The following is an 18821-nucleotide window of genomic DNA, read 5'->3' on the forward strand; positions in this document are numbered from 1 at the left end:
TTACTGATCTTCCTCAGGACTAAGCGATACTACCTACTACTGCCAGTAGTGGGTCGTACCCTTTAGTACTGGTAGTATTTACTAGTAGGAGTAGTACAAGTAGTGATACACGTAGTAATACTAATTACTGTAGTATTAACAGGTGCAGAAATTGTTTTAACGGGGAAAGATATTACGTTGAGTTTATTGATATTTGGTATGTGGGGTAGGAAAGTCCTAGAGTTATGAAGCTGAGAAAGTTATTACCGACGTGTTGGCAAGGCATTAGATGTGGTATTATGGTAGCTCTGGTGGTGTATTATGATAGGCGTAGAGTGGCTATGGTAGGACTAGGAACGTATTGTGGTAGGCGCTGAGTGGCCGTGAGAGGCTGTTAGGCTGGGATTAAGGTAGTGGTAGGCCTAGGATGTGGAAAGTCGTTCTCTGTTTGGCACTTTAAGGTGGGTAGGTAGGTTGGTTGATAGGTAGATTGGTAGGTTTGATAAGTTGGTAAGGACAGTGGGTTGATTGGTCGTGTTTGCGATTAGAGATGTGGGGGATAGGTTGGTTGGTTGCGATAATTTTGGTTGTGGTAAGATTCAAATATTGGGAGATTTAGAGTTTAGTAAGATGTGATAGTGTGGTTGGCCCAATGTTGCGAGTGCCAAATGCATAACAGTCTGCTAGTAAGGAAGAAGTGCTAGGGAGGAAGCCAGTTTGCAGACGGCTAGAGATAATGTACCTCAAGGGGGTTACCTGTGTGACTGACTTTCACCTGTACAGCCTCGTGCTTACCTATGATTACGCCTTCATCAGTATTGGCTACTGCTTAATTATTTTTTGTTAACCAGTTCTTCGTCCTTAATTTTTCTTTGTTTTACTCTGATTTCTAGCTAACTATCTATATAATTTTTGCCATTTCCTCCTCCTCTTCGCTTGTTTCATGTTGGTCTTCCAACCACCTTTCCTCATCCTATCCCTGTGTCCTTCATCTGGTCTTTATCACCTTTTTCCTTAATTAACCTTGCGTATAAGAGTAATTCCATCTGCTTCCCTTTATTTTACTTGTTTTGTGCTTTCTCGCAATATTCTGTCTTCTTTACTACCCCAGTATATTGTATAGAGTCATTCTAAGTATTCGTTAGTTGTGCACAAGAGGTCTCATTTCCCTTGGCCTTCATTTTTCCCTCTTTCCCCCTTGCATCCTTTTCTTCCTTTCTCCTGTCCCTTCCATTAACACATTTAGCTTCTTTTAATCGTGTTTTCCTACTCTCGCAGATGATTATTGACTGACAGTTAAACGCACTTAATGCTTTTTTGGTTACATTTGTGTTTGGTTGTTTGTAATATAATTAAAAATGAAGGTAAGCCCCACAGGTGAGTTGATTTAAAGATCCTGTATCTGACTACCTTGCTTTTTATCAGTGTTTTATTTACATTTATTTATTTATTTATTTTTTACTCTGCTGTTTTATCAGTGTTAGCCCCAGTGCTTTTTTCTGCGCTTTTTTGTATTTATCCTTTGTTTCTCTTTATACCAGTTTTATATTTCATACCGGTACTTTTAATTTTTTCTACCCTTTGGTCGTGCCCTTACAGTTTTCTTGCACTTTTCTTTTGTCTTCTCTCTCCTCTCCCGCTCATCCCATCTCCTTTCCATTCGTCAGTCATCTCTACCATCCCACGTCCTATTATTACCAGATTCTCCCTCTAACTCTCCACGACCCCTTGCAATCTAATTTACTCTTCTCTGATCCTTTACTCTGAGACCCTCACTCCTCCTCCTCCTCCTGCTCTGTCTTTGTCATCCTCTTGTTGATTTTTTGATCTGTTTCTTCCGGTCTTGGCTTTGTAGTCTTTATATCCCATCTTTTCTGTCCAGTTTTTCCTCTCTCTCTCTTCTCATGGTCCACATTTTCCCTCTTTACTCTCCATTTATGTTTCCACCCACGGACCAGGTATCTTCTCCCTCCTATTTTGACGCACTCGTTACCTCCGATTTTCTCCTCTTCTCTCTCCACTCTTTCCCTCTTGCTTTCTACACTATCCATCCCCCCCCAAGCGACCCCTAACGATTCTCCCTCTCCTCCCCCACCCCCAGTATCGAGCGTTACCACGGCAACCAGATAATGAACCATTGTCTCTTGCTTCCCCTCTCTCCCCCCCACCATCACCAGCCTCTCCCCGATTAGTGCCCATAATCCCACTGGCGACAATACAGCACCAGTTTTATCTCGCCGAGAGAGAGGGGACGAGTTGGATGATCTGTAGGAAGTTGACGAGTGGATGGTGATGATGATGGTGTTGTGGATGGTGGAAATGATAGCGATGGATTGTTAGGAAAATGGTAACTAGTAGTTCTGACTGGATATTGGTTACCTTACTGGGGACAATACCACACGTACATTACCTCAGTGTCAGGAGGGGACTTGGGTGGATGGCGTTGAAGGTGGCGTGTGGTGGACGATGGGTTGGGTGACCGTGGTGGTATTGAATGGTAGAAAGATGACTGGTTGACGACGATGGTGGCGGATGATGGGAAGGAGGGCTGTGGTGGAGAATGATGATGGCGATTTATCTCCCTCAAAAACTCCCGTAGCTCTAATCAAGGGAGGAACTTTGGAGAAGGATGGTAATGGTGGTGGAAGAGGAGAAATATGGGTCGCGGGTGGGTTCGATTGGTTATTGATAACACGACAGTACCTCCGCAATTTTGTCACTTTTCAGTCATACCTAATATCAAGGCTCCATTATAGCTGATGACGGTGATAGATAGGATGGTGGTCGTTGGAAGTAATAGCCTTGTTGACTTAGGTGAGAGGGTGATTGGTATTGGGTGGAATTAGCTCTCAGTTTAGCTCATAGGAATAATTTACCAGAGATGTTTGACATATTCCCTGCTTGGTTCACTTTATGCGTCTCCGTCATAACCGCCGCCTCTGCTGCTTTGACGAGACTTGCAGAAGGTTGTGTTTAGTTTGTCAATACGGCTTTGTTTGTATTACGGGGCGGGAGGTGAGTGTGTGTGTTGTGTTTGGGATTAGGTTACTGTTGTGTTCTGATGGGAGTGTTGGGGTTGAGTGGGGTAGGTGTTTGGTGTGTTGTGTGATGGTGTTGGAGTGTGTGTGTGTTGGGGGGGAGGGGATTATGTTACTGGGAGAGGTGTTGGTGTTGAGAGGTGAGGTGTTGAGTTGTGAACTTTGTTGTGATGCAGCTTGTTCCTGATGTGCTTTGGTGTAGAGGGGTTGGTGCGGTTTTGTGTGTGCGCGCGCGTGCACTAGCGCTGGGGCAGCAGGTGTTGGAGTGATGTGCAGGTGTGTGATGTACGATTGTTTGTATGTAAATCTGAGGATGGGTCTTGTTTTCGTATGTAATAAAGATTCAGTATTCTGTATATAGGTATAGGATGTGTGTATGAATGTATTAGCGAGGGGGAATATTTTGTGTAATTTGGTATGTAGGGATTTTATTCTTTTAGTGTTTGCTGAAATATGAATGTATGATAAGAACCGGGATGCTACGTTGGTGCTTTTAAATCAGCGTCACCATCGCGTGCGTGCATGTACAGGTGTCTCGTGGTTCGGTGCATCTGTGTCGTGAATCGGGTAGGTGTTGGAAGGAGAGAGAGAGGGGGGGGGGGGAAGTTGTAGAAGCTGAGAGAAGGGAAGTAAGGGGAGAGGGTATGGGTGGATAGGGGAGTGGGTATATCCCCCCCCCCCTCGTGTGATAGTTTACTTGTCCTTCCTTCCTCCTAACCCTCGTAAAATCTGGGGAAAGGATAGAGGTTGAGGGAGAGGAGTGTGTTACAGGAGGGGTCAGGTGGAATAGAGGAAAGGGAAAGGAGTTGAGTGGGTAGGATAAAGGATGGAAGGTAATGTTCAGAGGGTCATTGCAGTGATTAGTAGTCCCGTTATACCCAATCCGGCGGTGCCTTTCCCTGGGTAAATAATTTGTCGTGGAGTTGCAGTAATAAACAGATCAGTCGTAATGGTAGGGATAAGTGTGTGTGTGTGTGTGTGTGTGGCGAAATAGAGGTTAGTGGAGAATCAAGCATGGAAATGGTGCCAGTGATTTGGTAATGATGAGAGTTATGAGTGTAATTGCTGGTGGTGGTGCATGACGATTGATGTGTATGTTGAATAAAGCACATATGATCAGCGTCCTTTTTAACATTCGTGTTGCGAAAGTGGCGCAAGTCCTGTAGATAAAAACAAACCGATAATAGTGAGCCTCCCAAGCCCACTGGTGTAGAACTGGTCGATGGCTGGTAGTGGGGATGGTGTTGGCTCTTCAGGTAGGGGAGAGTGAGGGGAATGGGGTACCGGGTTCAGGAAGGGGAGGGTTAGGGTAGGGGGTGGCAGGATTGGTTGGTTGGGTCGGTGCCAGGTCGCCACCTCCCCCCCCCCCCCCCGCTGATCCCGACCTTCTTTCATTCTCTCTCTCTCTCTCTCTCTCTCTCTCTCTCTCACACACACACACACACACACACACACACACACACACACACACACACACACACACACACACACAAACGATTTAATTCACCTCAAAACCTTTCGTACAAGTCTGGAATCAAAGTCATATTTTCTCAGGCATTCTGATCATCATAAAACCAAGTTTGAAGGTAAAAAAAATCCACCAGACATGAGGTGTGAAGTCATGCTCTTAGTAGTCTTAATAAAACCCAACGCAAACGAATTGGATGTGTTGTATCACTTGGCAGGCGCTGTTCCAATGATTAGTCACTGTGGCACCTCTATCACAAAATAGTCTCTTATGTAAGGGTGTTGTTCGTAACCACGCTGCCAGAGAGTATGTGTCGGTGCTACGGAAAGAGATGTACCGATAATTTGGAGTTTATATTTAATTCCACGTGCGACTGGATTGGAATGATGTGTGTGTGTGTGTGTGTGTGTGTGTGAGAGAGAATTTGGGTTGGGACGATGGTGATTTGTGTGAGATTTTGGCTTCGGATGATGATGATATATGTGTGAAATTGGTTTGGGAAGATGATGTACTGTATGTGAATTTGAGTCGGGATGTTAATGATGGTGTTTATGTAAATTTTGGTTGTGTTAATGATCATAGTGATGTAGTGTGCATCCTGAGGTACAGAAAAATTAACAGGTGGACAGCGAGGGTAACGGAATAGTAACCCAGCATTAGAGTAAGAGGAAGAACCAGAGAAAAGATGGATAGATGAAATTTGTTGGTTTGTTGAGCTAGGAGTCAATATATCAAAGTGGGGAAAGATAGAGGCTTTCATCCTGTCAAAAGCTGTTGAATTGTTGGTGGTGATGTTCTCCTATCATGTATTAAATAGTGTTAATGTGGTGAGAAGAAGTGGAAGCAAGGTAGAAGGTTATGGATGTGGTAGAAGTTAGTGTGGAGGGAAGTGAGAGGTGGAAGGACGCCTAGGCCTATATGTAGAGAGGTTATGGAGATAAGGAGGGACGGGTGGAGAAAAAAGTGAAGTAGGTGTGGAAATGTGAACGTGTTTATGTGGTGATAGAGAAGTTGTGAAAAAACAAGGGAGGTCATAACGTGGAGAGAGAGAGAGAGAGAGAGAGAGAGAGAGAGAGAGAGAGAATGGGGTATTGGTTGGAGGAATAAAGTGAAGAGAGAGAGAGCTGGAAGTAGGGTTGGAGGAGTATTGGAAGAGGTGGAAAGAGACTTAAGAGAGACATGGAGGGAAGAAAGTTTTGGAGGAACAAGCAATATGGTATGTGTGAGTGTGAGAGTTTTATGGCGGGAAGTTTGAGAGTGGGAAATGCTTTGTTTGAGAATTCTGGATTGCGGGGTATGTGGTGGTGGTGAGTGTGTGTGTGTGTGTGTGTGTGTGTGTGTGTGTGTGTGTGTGTGTGTGTGTGTGTTAAGGGAAAGTACAGATGTGCATGTTGAGTGAAGAGAGGAGTAGAGGTGTCGTGTTGAGAAGTGGAGTGCGGTAGTGTGATGAGTGGAGTGGATATCTGACTTGGGTGTAGTGGAGTGGAGTGCAGGAAAGTGAGTGGGTATGTGAATGTGGAGGCTTGGGGTGGAGTAGCCTGGGGTGTAGCTTAGGGGTGTAGCTGACCTTGTTGTGTCAACGAATCTCGCTGACTTCCCTCCCAGCCAAACCTTGCCCCTGTCATAACCACAGCCATCACGCCTGTATTATCTCAGACTCGCTCTATTTCTTTCACCCTTATCATTTGTTTCTTATACGTCTTCAGTTTTTCGCCTTATCCTCTCTATCTTACACTCATCCTGTTTCTCACACTCACTGTGCTTCTCACGTCATTTGTTCCATACACAGCTGTGCTTTCACCCTAGTCGTTGTTTTACACTCGTCTGTGTCTCGCACCCAATCTTTCGTCTCTTACACCTTGTCATACTCATGTTGCTTTCATTCTAGTTTTTTCTTGCTATCTTACTCATTCTTTCCTCTCACCTTTATGCTTTATCTCACACGCGTCGTCTCACGTTCATGCTACCATCTACATTCTTTGTTTTCATCTGACAAAGATCCGTAACTCCGTTTTTCGTAGTTGATGTCAAAGGCTCATCGAATTTCATGCAGTCACGATACACTAAGTTTGAGGAGTTGTCCAGTTCCGTCAGCTGATAATAACCGACTCTGTCTCCTTGGCTTTGTCTCAGCCACAAGGCAGCTCAGATATTGCCTTGGTTACTCCCAGGCTACCCCTTTCACTCATATCTTTAGCCTTATATTTTTCCATGCTTTCTGTACTCTACCTTGTCTTTAGAGTATGTTGTTATATTTCTCACTGCTACTTCTGATATACTGTATATCTTTTTCCCTCCTCCATATTGTCGTCCCCATCCCCCCTCCGTATACCAAACAGACTGTCATTTACTTGCTTTCACCACCACCAAACTACATTCTGCCTTTTTTTTTTTAATTTACAATCCTCTAATGCTTCTCCAGCTTGATTTATCAGTTAATAGCCAATATCCCTCGTAAGCTAATTTCATCTCCTGTCTTGCTGTCTTTCACTCCATTCTGTGTTACTGGGTTGCCATTCCGTTACCTGACTCTCCCAGCCCCTTTTACCGCTCCGACTTTGTAATGTGTCTAGAGATAAGGTGTACGAGGCAGTTGTGTTGTCTCTGTACGTCTCCACCCCTCCTTCCAGCATCGGAATCCCCTCTCTACCCCTCCCCCTCCTCTTCTTCCCTATGATCTATCCCCTCACTCTTACCTTTCCCCATTCCCTTCCTTCCCCCTCTCGCCCCCTCTGTTTAGTGTCTGGAGATACGGTATGCTGTGTTAGTCCGCCACCCCCTTATCCCCCTTCCTTTTGACCATCTTGTCCTCTCTTCTCCCTTTGTCTTTTCTTCTACCTTCCCTTCCTTCCTCCTCCCCTCCCCTCCCCTCCGGTAACTTGACCTGCCATACAAGCGCTCCCTTAACCCCCCCCCCTCCTCCCCCACATTCCTCATCACCACCACTACCCAAGCCCTTGACACGATAAGAGTGGCAGACGGCTGTGGTGAAGATTAAGGATGGCTTATAATTACATTCTGGTACACACACACACACACACACACACACACACACACACACACACACACACACACACACACACACACACACACACACACACACACACACACACACACACACACACACACACACACACACACACACACACACACACACACACACACACACACACACACACACACACACACACACACACACACACACACACACACACACACACACACACACACACACACACACACACACACACACACACACACACACACACACACACACACACACACACACACACACACACACACACACACACACACACACACACACACACACACACACAGAGGGAGAGAGAGAGTGGCCACTAGACTGATGGGGCTATGTTCCTGTACAGGTTCTACACGCACTACAGTTTTATCAACGAAATTCTGAAGCCTGCAAATAATTAATCAGGGTCCTTGTTAAGCCTGGTCGATAAATCCCCGCTTGCCACGTGTATATTTGCATAATAATGGTGTTGGCGTCAGGGCGGGGCGGAGAGAGAGAGAGAGGGGTTGGGAGGGGGGCAAAAGCGTTTACAGTTTCATGGGATTTTCCTCGCTAGCTCAAGTTAAAATCCAATTTAATTCATCTCGTATATTCGTTCCTAAAATTCTGCTCGTCAGCTTAAGTATATAATGGACATAAATGATCTTACTTGAAAGCTGGTTTTAATCTTAGTGCCTGCCCGGTTATACACAAATCATTTCTAAATGTGAACACCAACAACTGAGTGTTATTTTCTCACAGCACATTGATCGTATTTATTTGGTCGTGTACATATTGCCAGTCCTCGACCCGATAAAAAGTTCAACTACTGAATAAAATAATCCAGCGTAACAAAAATTAAAATGAAGGTAATCTACTAAATTCAACTAAACAGATCTTTGAGTTAATTAGCTTAGGAGTCACCTGTCCCACGCCCTTGTCATCATCGCTGTCATTGTGTGTCTCCTTGATGCTTAGTCAAGGGGGGAGGGTGATGAAGAGGCGGGGGAGAGGTGGAGGGAAGAAGAGAGAGGGAGAGAACGATGTGGGGGTGGTGAGAGGGAGAGGGACAGTAAGAGGGAAAGGAGGGGAGGAATGATGTGAAGGAGAGGAAGAGAGGGTGATGGTGGGAGGGAGAGGAATGGAAGGGGATGGAATGATGGGAGAAAGAGGTGGAGAGGGAAGGAGTTAGTGTGAAAAGAGGAATTGTATGAAAGGTGATGGAAGATGCGGGAGAGATTAAGAGGGAGAGGAAGCTACTGAGGATGGAGAGAAAGATTAGAGTGAAAAGAACAACACGTGAGGGATATTAAAGTTGAGGAGGAGAAATGGGGAGGGATAGAGGGGTAGGAAAAGAAAGGAGTGAATGAGAAAGAGAAAGGGGAGGGGGGAGATGTTGAAAGGAGAGAGAAATGGGAATGGTTGATGAAGGGGAGAGAAAAGAGGTATTTGAAGTGAGGGAGGTGCGGGAGAAAGATATTGGAAGGGGTTTGGAGAGAAAGATCAGTAAGGAGGGGATCAGTGTGGGATAGAAGAGGAATGCAGTGGAGGGGGGCATAGAAGAGATAGTAGGGGGGTGTAGGGAGGAGGGGACAGATAGAGTGGGATTGATCCGGGGGAGAGAAAAGGAAGAGAGTATAAGAAGGTGGGGAAGAGGTGGAGGAAATGAAAGAGGAGTAAATAATTATTGATGGTGATGATTGTACTGATGGTAATAAGCGAAAATAATGATGATAATAATAATAATGAACAAAAAATCAGAATAATAATAACCGGAAAATAAGCAAGAGTGAACAAGGCAGTTAGGGAAGAATATGGTTAGTTGAGAACAGTAATGATTACGAAGACAAGGAACGAACAGAGGAAACAGTGAGAGAATATGAGAGAGACTGAAGTGACAGTGTGGAGAATGGAAGGATATGAGTGGAATTGGTCAGAGGGGCGATATCAGACAAGAAGAGGGAAAGAAAAAGAAGGGAAGGAGAATGGAAGGAAGAAAAAAATATGAAGAGAAAAAGAAGAAAAAGTCGAGGAGGAAGAAGGATGGAAGGAAGGAAAATGTGTAGGAAGAAGAAATATATTTAACATGAAAGGGAGGGAGAGCAGAAAAGTTGAAGGATGGGGGAAAAAAAAAATATATATATATATAGGGGAAAGAAAGGGAAGGACAAGGAAAAGGAGGATGGTGGAAAAAAGATATAAGAAAACTAGAAGAAGAGAAGAGCAACGGGAATGAAGGTCGTAAGAAGGTAGAAGGCGGTGTTGAGTATGTAAGGAGGGGAAAAGAAGTGAAGGGGAGAGTTTGTAGCAGCTGGTTCTCCCCATCAGCACTCCCTACCACTGACACTAACATCCCCACTGTCTCCCCTGCCGCACCTTACACCCTAACGTACGGCCGCGTATGGTTGCCTTACCTTAGCCACCCCTAGGAGTCCCTGTGGTCGTGGCGCTGGTATGGTGGTGATTGCTGTTCCCTCTACCATAACGTCTGTGGTGGTGGGTTAGTGGTAGTTATGGTAGTAGGCATGTGGTGGTGGTATGATGGTGGAGTGGTGTAGGGGATCGGCAGGTATGGTAATGACGTCATGTGATGGGGAGTGTTTCATTTTATTAGAGAGAGAGAGTTAAGAAAGTGCGTAGGGGGTGAAAATAGTAATGTTTTGAAAGAGAGAGAGAGGAGAGAGAATGGTCAGCGGGCAGACAGGAAACACGATCACCCAGAGTGAAATGCCAGGGGGGGTGATTTATGCCTCGATGTCTGTGCCATAAATCACGGGGCATTTTATCCATTGATGCCATTTGCGTCTCCCCGCTGACCCCTTTGGCACCGGACCCCCCTCCCCCCTCCTGTTTGTGCCATTACGTGCCTCGCATTTGACACTTCCACTCGTCCGTTCCTCTATTTCGATTCGGCCCTAGTTAATTTGGTGAGCTGTCTGGCCGTCCATGTTGTTATTCGGTCGTTCGTCTTATGTGTCTGTTAGAAAGTGTTTGTTAGTCCGGTGTCATTGGGTTGTTAGCATTTGACGTTTCCACTCGACCATTTCTCACTTTTGGTTCGGTCTCGTTAGGTTGCGTAGGCATTTGACCATTCGTTTTTTTTATGTCTGTCAGTGGTATGTTTCTTCCAGTTATAAAGACGTAGAAACAAATGGAGGCCTAATTATTAAAGATTGTGTTAGAGATCGTTTCTAGTCTGGCGGTACCAGTAAAAATGTTCTCAATAAATATTTCTCATCACATCTCACAGAAAGAGTTCACCTGTCTTCGTTATATACCGATACTGTATATCATTCTGCGCTTTCTGGCGTTATCAGGAAAAATTTTCTCAATAAATATTTCTCATCACATCTCACTGAAAGTGTTGACCTGTCTTCGTTATATACCGGTACTGTATATCATTCTGCGCTTTTTCTTTTTTTTTCTTTTTCTGCAGTTGATTTATGTATTCGTACCTATTCAGCATAAATATTGCTGGTCGTCTGTCAGCTTAGCCGTCTTTTTTGTCATTCTGTCTTCCACTCCTTTTCCCATTTCATTCCTACCTTCATTTCCTTTTCCTTCTTTCCAGTCTGTTTTTTCTGTTCATAATCCTTCCCTTCACTTCCTCTTTGCGTTCATCCCAGCTGTCAACTCTTATCATTCCATCCACTGTTTCATTTTTCATTTCTCCTCGTTTTCCTTTATCCATTTCCGTCATCCATTTTAGTCCTTCCCTGATTCACATCCATTTACTCCCTCACTCCATCCACCTCGATCCCTTTCATCTTCTTTCCCTTCCTTTATTCCTCCCCGTCTATTCATTATCATTCTTCCCATTCACTCCCTCCCTTCCCTCCACCTTTCGTTCATCAGCGCACCGATCCTAATTTTGCTCTTACCCTGATTACATCCATTTACGCAGTCTCATTTGCCTTATCACTCCAAACCTCCCTTTTTAACTGCACTATATTGGATGAGAGGCAGTGCAGTAGTTAAGTGAATTACTGGCCTTGGGTAACGTAGGTGGGGGAGTCGATGGTGGATTGGATTGGTTTGCAGGATGGTTGGAGTTGAAAGGTGGATGAGTAGATGACTTGGAGTTGAAAGATGGGTGGAGTTGATGGGTGGATGGATGAATCGTGCTAAAAAGTGGAAGGGTGAATGAATGGTTGGGAGGAAAGATGGAGGGTTGGATTGATTAAGTCGCGGCAAAAAGAGTTTAGAGGTATTAGTGTAATGGTTTGTGTGATGTGTGTGGGAGATGAAGACTGATAAAACTGATGAATGAATGAATTATCTAGTTGGTGATTTGATGAATGTAGGGAGTTCAATTACCGGTATGGTAATTGTATGAAGGGCAAAAGTTAGGTGTATATTAGGTTGTAGTATCAGGTGTTTGGGAATTGAAAGGTGGATTATCATGGGATTGGCTCACGGATTGAGCTGATTGTTCTCGTCCTCCTCCTCTTATATTTTCTTTTCCATCCCCTTACCCCCTCATCGCCATTTGGTTCACTTCCCCTCTTCTCTCCCCTTTCCACTTTTCTCCTCCTTCCCTTCTCTCATCTCTTCTTCTCCCTCCCCCGTCTCACATTTCCCCCTCGTCGTCACTACCTTCCCCTCCCTGTCTGCCGGCGTTCGCATCATTAGACCGAGGGAATGAAGCGAAAGGAATCCATGTTTGTTTTCCCTTGCACATTTTTATACTAGTCAGTCCTCCTCTCTTTCCTCTCTCCTTCCACTCCTTCCACTCCTCTCTCTCCTCTCTCCTTCCACTTCCTCGACTCCTCTCTTCCTATGCCGATATTCGCTTCATTAGGGCAGGTCAGAGGAATGAAGGACAGGGTATGTTTATTTTCCTCACCTTTCCATTCTACTATTTGTTCTTCTTCCCCCCCCCCCTCTCTCTCTCTCTCTCTCACTCCTCCCTCACTCTCCGGCGGGATTGGCATCATTAGGGTAGAGCGATGGAGTGAAGCGTGTGGAATGTCTGTCTGTTTTCCCCCCTGCATATTTTTGTTGAAGTTGGTGACCGCGTGTTTGCCGTGTACAGCGATCCACTTTTCTCTTACCTGTGTGTGTGTGTGTGTGTGTGTGTAATATTCTTTGCTGTCACATTGTAATATAATGTTGATACATTTATTACACCTTTTGTTGTTAATATAGCTCTTTCATTCTTGTCTTATTTGCCATTGATATGCTTTAGTAATTCCTGCTGCATGATGAATACGTGTATGAAATATTGAAGACGTGTAGTGGCCCCTCCCTCGTCTTTACGTGCCCTTAAATCAGCACTTTTGGCCACTTAATGCCGCACTGTTTTTTTACGGTTGGTTAAGCACTGGCGCAGGATGGTTACGGTCATTGTTGTGTGGCGAGGTGTTGATGTGTGTTTTTTGGGTGTAAGTGTTTGTGATGTGGTTTGGGATGGTGTGTATTTTTGGGTGTTGGGGTTTTGGGATCCGATGTGTGTTGCGGGATGTGTTGCGGTGTGTTATGGTGATGTGTTGTGGTGAGGTGTTGGTGTGTGTTATTGGGAGTTTTGGTGTGTGTTGAAATGTGTGTGTGTTTTGCTGTCCTGACGTTTTGGGGTGCTGTGTGTGTGTAAGTTTAGTGTTTTATGATACCTGATGATCAATATGGGTGATACTAACAAGCATAAAAATAATGTAGCTTTAGTAAGTGCCTTAGTAAAAATATCCGCTAGATTCTTTTCTTCAGTGTACCGGTAATTAGCCTACCCTCATCCTAAGTTTGTTTCCCTCAAATAAACGGATGGGTAGGATATAGAATTGGGAAGAGGAAAAGGCGGCAACAGTGTACGAGTATATTTTTAGCTAGTAATATAAATGAACTTTTAAATGTACGGTAATTGAAATGGGCCTGACATGGCGGGTGAATTTTGGTGCGTTTTGATAATAATGTCAGAAATATAGACGTTAAAAAATGACGTGTCTCTCAAGGTGCACGTTATCTGTGGCAGTTCCCCCTCGTCCTGCCCATCATCACCACCACCACTGCTACGAACACCTCCATCTCCATCACCAACACTCGCCCTCCGCAGCAGCATCACCATCATTACTACAGGTGCACTGTCACCCCAGTATCATCATCAAACGCTGTCATTGTTACATTATTACCACCACCACAGCCATCATCATCATCACAACCATCACCACCACTATCACCGCCACGATCATCATCACAACCATCACCACCACTATCACCGCCACGATCATCACCACTGCTATCAACATCATACTACTGTCATTACCTGTACCACAACCATCGCCACCACCAGCCTCTCTGTTATCACCACCACCTCTTCATCTCATCATACCACACCAAACAACTACAGTACGTTACATATCACCACCACATCACACTACCTTACTACAACCACCATAACTACACCTCGCCACAGCCACTCCATCATCATCAAACCACGCCACACCAAACCCCCTCCACTAGCAGAAGCGTGTTCCCGCATAACACCCTTCCCCCTAACCCCTCCCCGCAGCCCCTTTCCCCTCCATCACTCCACCTGCCATTTCACGTCACTCCACACCCGCATCAGCCACTCCCCCACCCCCACCCCCCTCCATGTAACCCCTCAACCAACCTACCTTCATACATATATACATACATACATACATACCGTACATAGCTTACATACACATACGCACTCCCTGTCTGTCATTCGTCTCGTCCCTATCTTCACACTCCTTCTGTCTTCCCCTCTTCTCCCCCTTCCCCCCGTCTCACCTCTTCATACTTGTACCTTTTCACCCAACACATCCCTCTCCATCCCTTGAACACCTCTTTCCCGTCCTTTCTCACATCCTTATCCCCTGTCGCGTTATCCTTACCTCGGCCAAACCCAGTTCTCTTTTCCTTCATCCTTCCCTTTCTCCCCTCCTTCGCACAACACTGTCCTTCCTCTCCCTCCCTTCACACTTCCTTCTTTCCTTCACACTAAAGGCTTTACTTCCTCCCTTCACGCACTTTCCACCCCTCCACGCATGTGTTCCCCTCTTTGTCACTCCTGTCCTCCCTTTCTCCTCCTCGCATGCGTCGTATCCTTCTTTTTCCCTTCGGAACCTCATCACTTTACTGCTCCTTCCACCTCTCCTCTCCTTTCCTCCTGTCCTTCACCTGTCTCCCCCCAGTAAGGTAACGATGACAGGTGTTTCTGCACTTCACATCTGTCGGGAGTGTCTACACTTGTGGCGAAAGAAGAATTATGTCCTGATTTGTATTCCCTTTTCTCCCTTCTCTCTCTGTCAGTTTTCATTCCTTTCCTTTCCAGTTCCTTCCCTTTCCCGTTTCCTGTTCTTTCCCTTGTGATCACTTCCCTGCCCTTGCTCTTTCTGCCCTTTCCCCCCTCCTGTGCATCATTTGTAGTAGTTTCTCGTATCTATCTCCCCCCCCCCCCCACACACACACACACCTGCTTAGTCTTTCTACACGTCATTTTACCGTGATTTATTTCCAGATTTTTTTTCCCCCCCAGATAAAATTTACATATCTCAAAAACCCACTTTTGACCTAAATGTACAAATAAAATAAAATACGATAAATAAATAAAATCACGTTCGAAAATCCGGCCCCTTCAATAACGTTATTTTCCGTTATTGGGTTAGTGGGTGTTGTTTGGGATTGAAAATAGTTATGATGTTATTGTGGACAAACAGATGATTGTGTGGGACTTAAGGTCGTGGCATTTTATCCTCTGTTGTCTGTGTGCTTAAGGGTGTGTTTTAAATGCTTGTGTTTGGGATGACACGGTTATTAAGGGACAGATGAAGGTCATTTGTGTTGCCCTTTCAGTGTATTGCATAATCTGTTTCTTGCTGCACCTGATATGAAGAGAGGGAACTTAGCGTACCTTCCTTCGCATACCAACTTATAAACGGATGATCATGAATTTTAGTAGTGAAGATAGAAGCGATACTGACACTGAAAATTAACAGTAGTAGTAGTAATGACGACGATGATAATTATTTAGAATCAAACCGAAAAAGAAATACCAAGGTTAATGCTTTGATTTGTGTATGTGATAGGCCTAAAACAGGGAGGAAGGGAGAGAGGGAGGGAGGGTGAGTGAGGGGGGTTAGGGGAGACTCAGCTGTTAATTGGGGGTAGTTTGGCTTGTAATTAAAGTGATCCGGGTCATTATTGAGGAAGTTTACTTGTGGCCATGGCGTTAGTTTTTGTAATTGCGTTAGTGGGGATCTGGGCGATGGTGGTGGTGGTGGTGGTAAGAGTGCTTGCCGGGATGGTAGTAATTGTGGTAGGGATTGGGATGGTCGTGTTGGTGGTTGTGACTGGTAGGGATTGGAATGGTGGTAGTGGTAATTGTGGTAGGGATTTGGATGGATGTGTTTGTGGTGGTGATTATTGGTGGTGATTGGAATGGGATGATTGTGGTAGAGATCAAGATGTTTGGTGATGGTGGTGGGGATTGTAATGGTGGTAGTTTTGGTATATAGTTTTTGTAATTGCGTTGGTGGAGGTTCTAGGAAATTGTGGTGGGGGTGTTACTGGGAGGAGGAATGTTGGTAGTAGTGGTTGTGTTGGTGGTGGTGGTTGGAGTGGCCATCTGAGTTGAAATGGTGGTTGTGGCTGGAAATGTGATGGTGTTGGTGGTGGTGGTGGTGGTGGTTGGGGGGGAGGGATTAAAAGGTACAGGTAGTGGCTTTGCTTAATGTTTCCGTACAAAGACACTTTCATTTTACGTATTGATCGATATAGTTACCCAATAATATTCCCCATTCTAAGTCTCGTAGCAAGAACGTAACACAATTACGTCATCGGACTGAAGGAGATAGCGGTAGCAGGTAGTGGTGGTACTCTTATAGGCCTTGGTAGTCCCTCCATACAAGGTAGTCCGGTGCTAGGAATGTTGAGAGAGGGGTAGGGGGGAGGGAGGGAGCTACTGAGAGGTAAAGAGAGGGAGGGGTCGTGGAAAGGGGGTTGATTTTATGAGAGAGAGGGGGGGGGGCTAGAAGAGGGGTAGCGGAAAGGGGGGTTGATTTTATGAGGGAAGTAATGGCACATGGAGGCTTATGGAGATAAAAGGGGGATGGGGGGGGAGAGGTAGAGGAAAGGAGAGGGCATGTATGGTGAGAGAGAGAGAGGGTAATAAGAAGGGGGAGAAGGTGGATGGGAACTACAGACTAGATAAGTGTGGTGAAGTGGAAGAGGCGTTAGAGAGTGGAGGGAGGGGAGGAAAGGGTGTGGAGGAGTGTAGAGAAACTCCTCCCCAGTGTAAACAGGACAGTGTTGACCATCCTCTCTCCCCCTCTCATAAATGTTCACACCTCCCACACTCACATCCAGCATTTTTAGTCCTTTTTATGGCCGGTTATAAGTCTTTCCCTCTTTCTCTCTCATAGGTGTTTATATATATGTTGTAATTGTCACTATTTCACTCTCGGTGTTTTTGTCCTAAATGCTCACATCTCGGATATAATTCTGTCTCTCTTTTTGTGTTTACTATATATAGCTCTCTCACTGCAGACAGATCTTATGCTTCTTATTTTATCTCTACTTGTTTACCAGTATATTTATCAAATTCTGATTCCCTCGCTATTATCACGTTCCCTATTTTGTTTTTCCTCTCCCTTTCACAGATGCTTACCTTTCTTTCACTCACATCTAGCCACTCGCTTTATATATATACTGTATTATGAGTTCAAAATTTCTATATTGGCCATACCTCGCTCACTCTCACATCTCAGGTTTTATGACCGATTATAATTCATGGATTTAAAATGTGGTCGTTGCTGTATTTATTTTTTCTTATCATTTTCTCATCACCTTGCTATTTCGTTTTATGTTTCGTCTTCAAATGATTTCAGCCTCTTCGCACTTAATTTTCTGCTTAGTTTCCCTTCCACGCTGTTTTGTGCATCAGATTAATTCCTTTTAGTTTTTGTATATGCCCTTTACTTTCTATCTTGCCACTTTTTTTTTCATGAAGTCAATAGTTCACAGCGTCTTTACACTTATTGTTTTCAAGCCTATCGTCCCTTTCTCTTCTCGCCTTAGTTCTTCAGTTTCTCCTCTGTTTCATGTCACGTTTGCATCTCTTCATCTTTCCTCCCCTCTCTTCTCTTCTCCCATTTTTCCCTTCACCACACCTCCATCGTATCTCTGTTTTTTCCATTCCGCTTGTGTCCTCTCTTCGCTTTTCCGTCTTGTTTTACCCACTCCACTCTCCTACTTCCTTCTTACCTGCCCCCCCCGTCTCTCTCTCTCCCCTCCCTGTCTTCCTTCCGTTCTTCCTTCCATCCTGCCTTCCTCCTTCCTTTTTCCTGCTCCTGCTCGTGCCAGCCTTCTCGCCTCGTGTTTATGAAGGCCGTAGTTCACACTTACGACTCTCACAACTTCTCTTTATACACGCTTCGGGTTAGTTTCCCCTGTTCTCCTTAAAACCCAGAATCTCAGTCATCTTTTCCCTCCTTATTATTTTTTTTTTTTTGCCTCCCTCCCTGTTTCCTCGTTTGTTCCTTCCTTCCTTCCCTTTTTCCTTCCTTCCCTCCGTTTCTGTCCTTCATTCGTTAAGTTTATTTTGTGTGAACTGTCGTCTATCCTGTTCCGTTCTGCTGGCTCGCCCTTTCTTCCTTCCGTCTTTTCCCTTCATTCTCGTATCTTCCTTCTTTCCTTCCGCATCTTTCTTTCCCATCCTTTCTTTCATATTCTTCACACCTTCCTTCCGTATCGTTCCCATTTGTCTTTCCCTTCCTGTCTGTCATATTCTTCACACTAACTAGTCTCACATCTCCTCTTTATACACGCTTCGAGTTAGTTTCCCCGTTAACCTTAAAACGCAAAATATCGCCCATCTTTTCCTTCATTTCCCCCCCTCTTCCTTCCTTCTCCTCCTTCCTTTCATTCCAGTTAATAAGGTGTTTTTCTTTATACCTTCCCTCTCCATATTGTCATTCTTAACATTTTTTCTGCCTTTCCTTCATTCTCTAGCCATCCTTTCTTTCTGTCTGCCTTCCTTCCCATCTTTGTCTTTCCAGGCAGGTAACTACAAGATCTCAGTATAGACGCATCCGTTTACTTACCCACTTGCCCTTATTCTTCTTAAAGCGAGAAATCCTTGCCAGTTTTTTTTTAGTTCATGATTTTTTTTTTCTTAAACGTTTCCTTATTCTCCCTCCTTCTTTCCTTCCGTACGGTTGCAACTGCCGCAACATTTGCTCTCCTGAAACTACCCTCCCAGAAAATCTCGGCGTTATTTCTTCCGTCCATCCATACTACCTTCTTGCCGTTCTTCCTGGTCTTCTTTCCTTCCTTCCTTCCCCCCCTCCATTCCATA

General features: G+C 44.8%; 1 protein-coding gene across 7 annotated transcripts in view; it reads left to right on the top strand.

Annotated features, from left to right (window-relative positions):
• Positions 1–18821, top strand: part of LOC145411128 (heterogeneous nuclear ribonucleoprotein L-like) — a 535656-nt gene that overhangs the window by 75882 nt on the left and 440953 nt on the right. The gene's annotated exons all lie outside the window — the stretch shown is intronic.

The sequence above is a fragment of the Coenobita brevimanus genome, chromosome 88, assembly GCF_032717465.1.
Source record: "Coenobita brevimanus isolate Jiangsu-jjx chromosome 88, ASM3271746v2, whole genome shotgun sequence".
Classification (NCBI taxonomy): domain Eukaryota; kingdom Metazoa; phylum Arthropoda; class Malacostraca; order Decapoda; family Coenobitidae; genus Coenobita; species Coenobita brevimanus.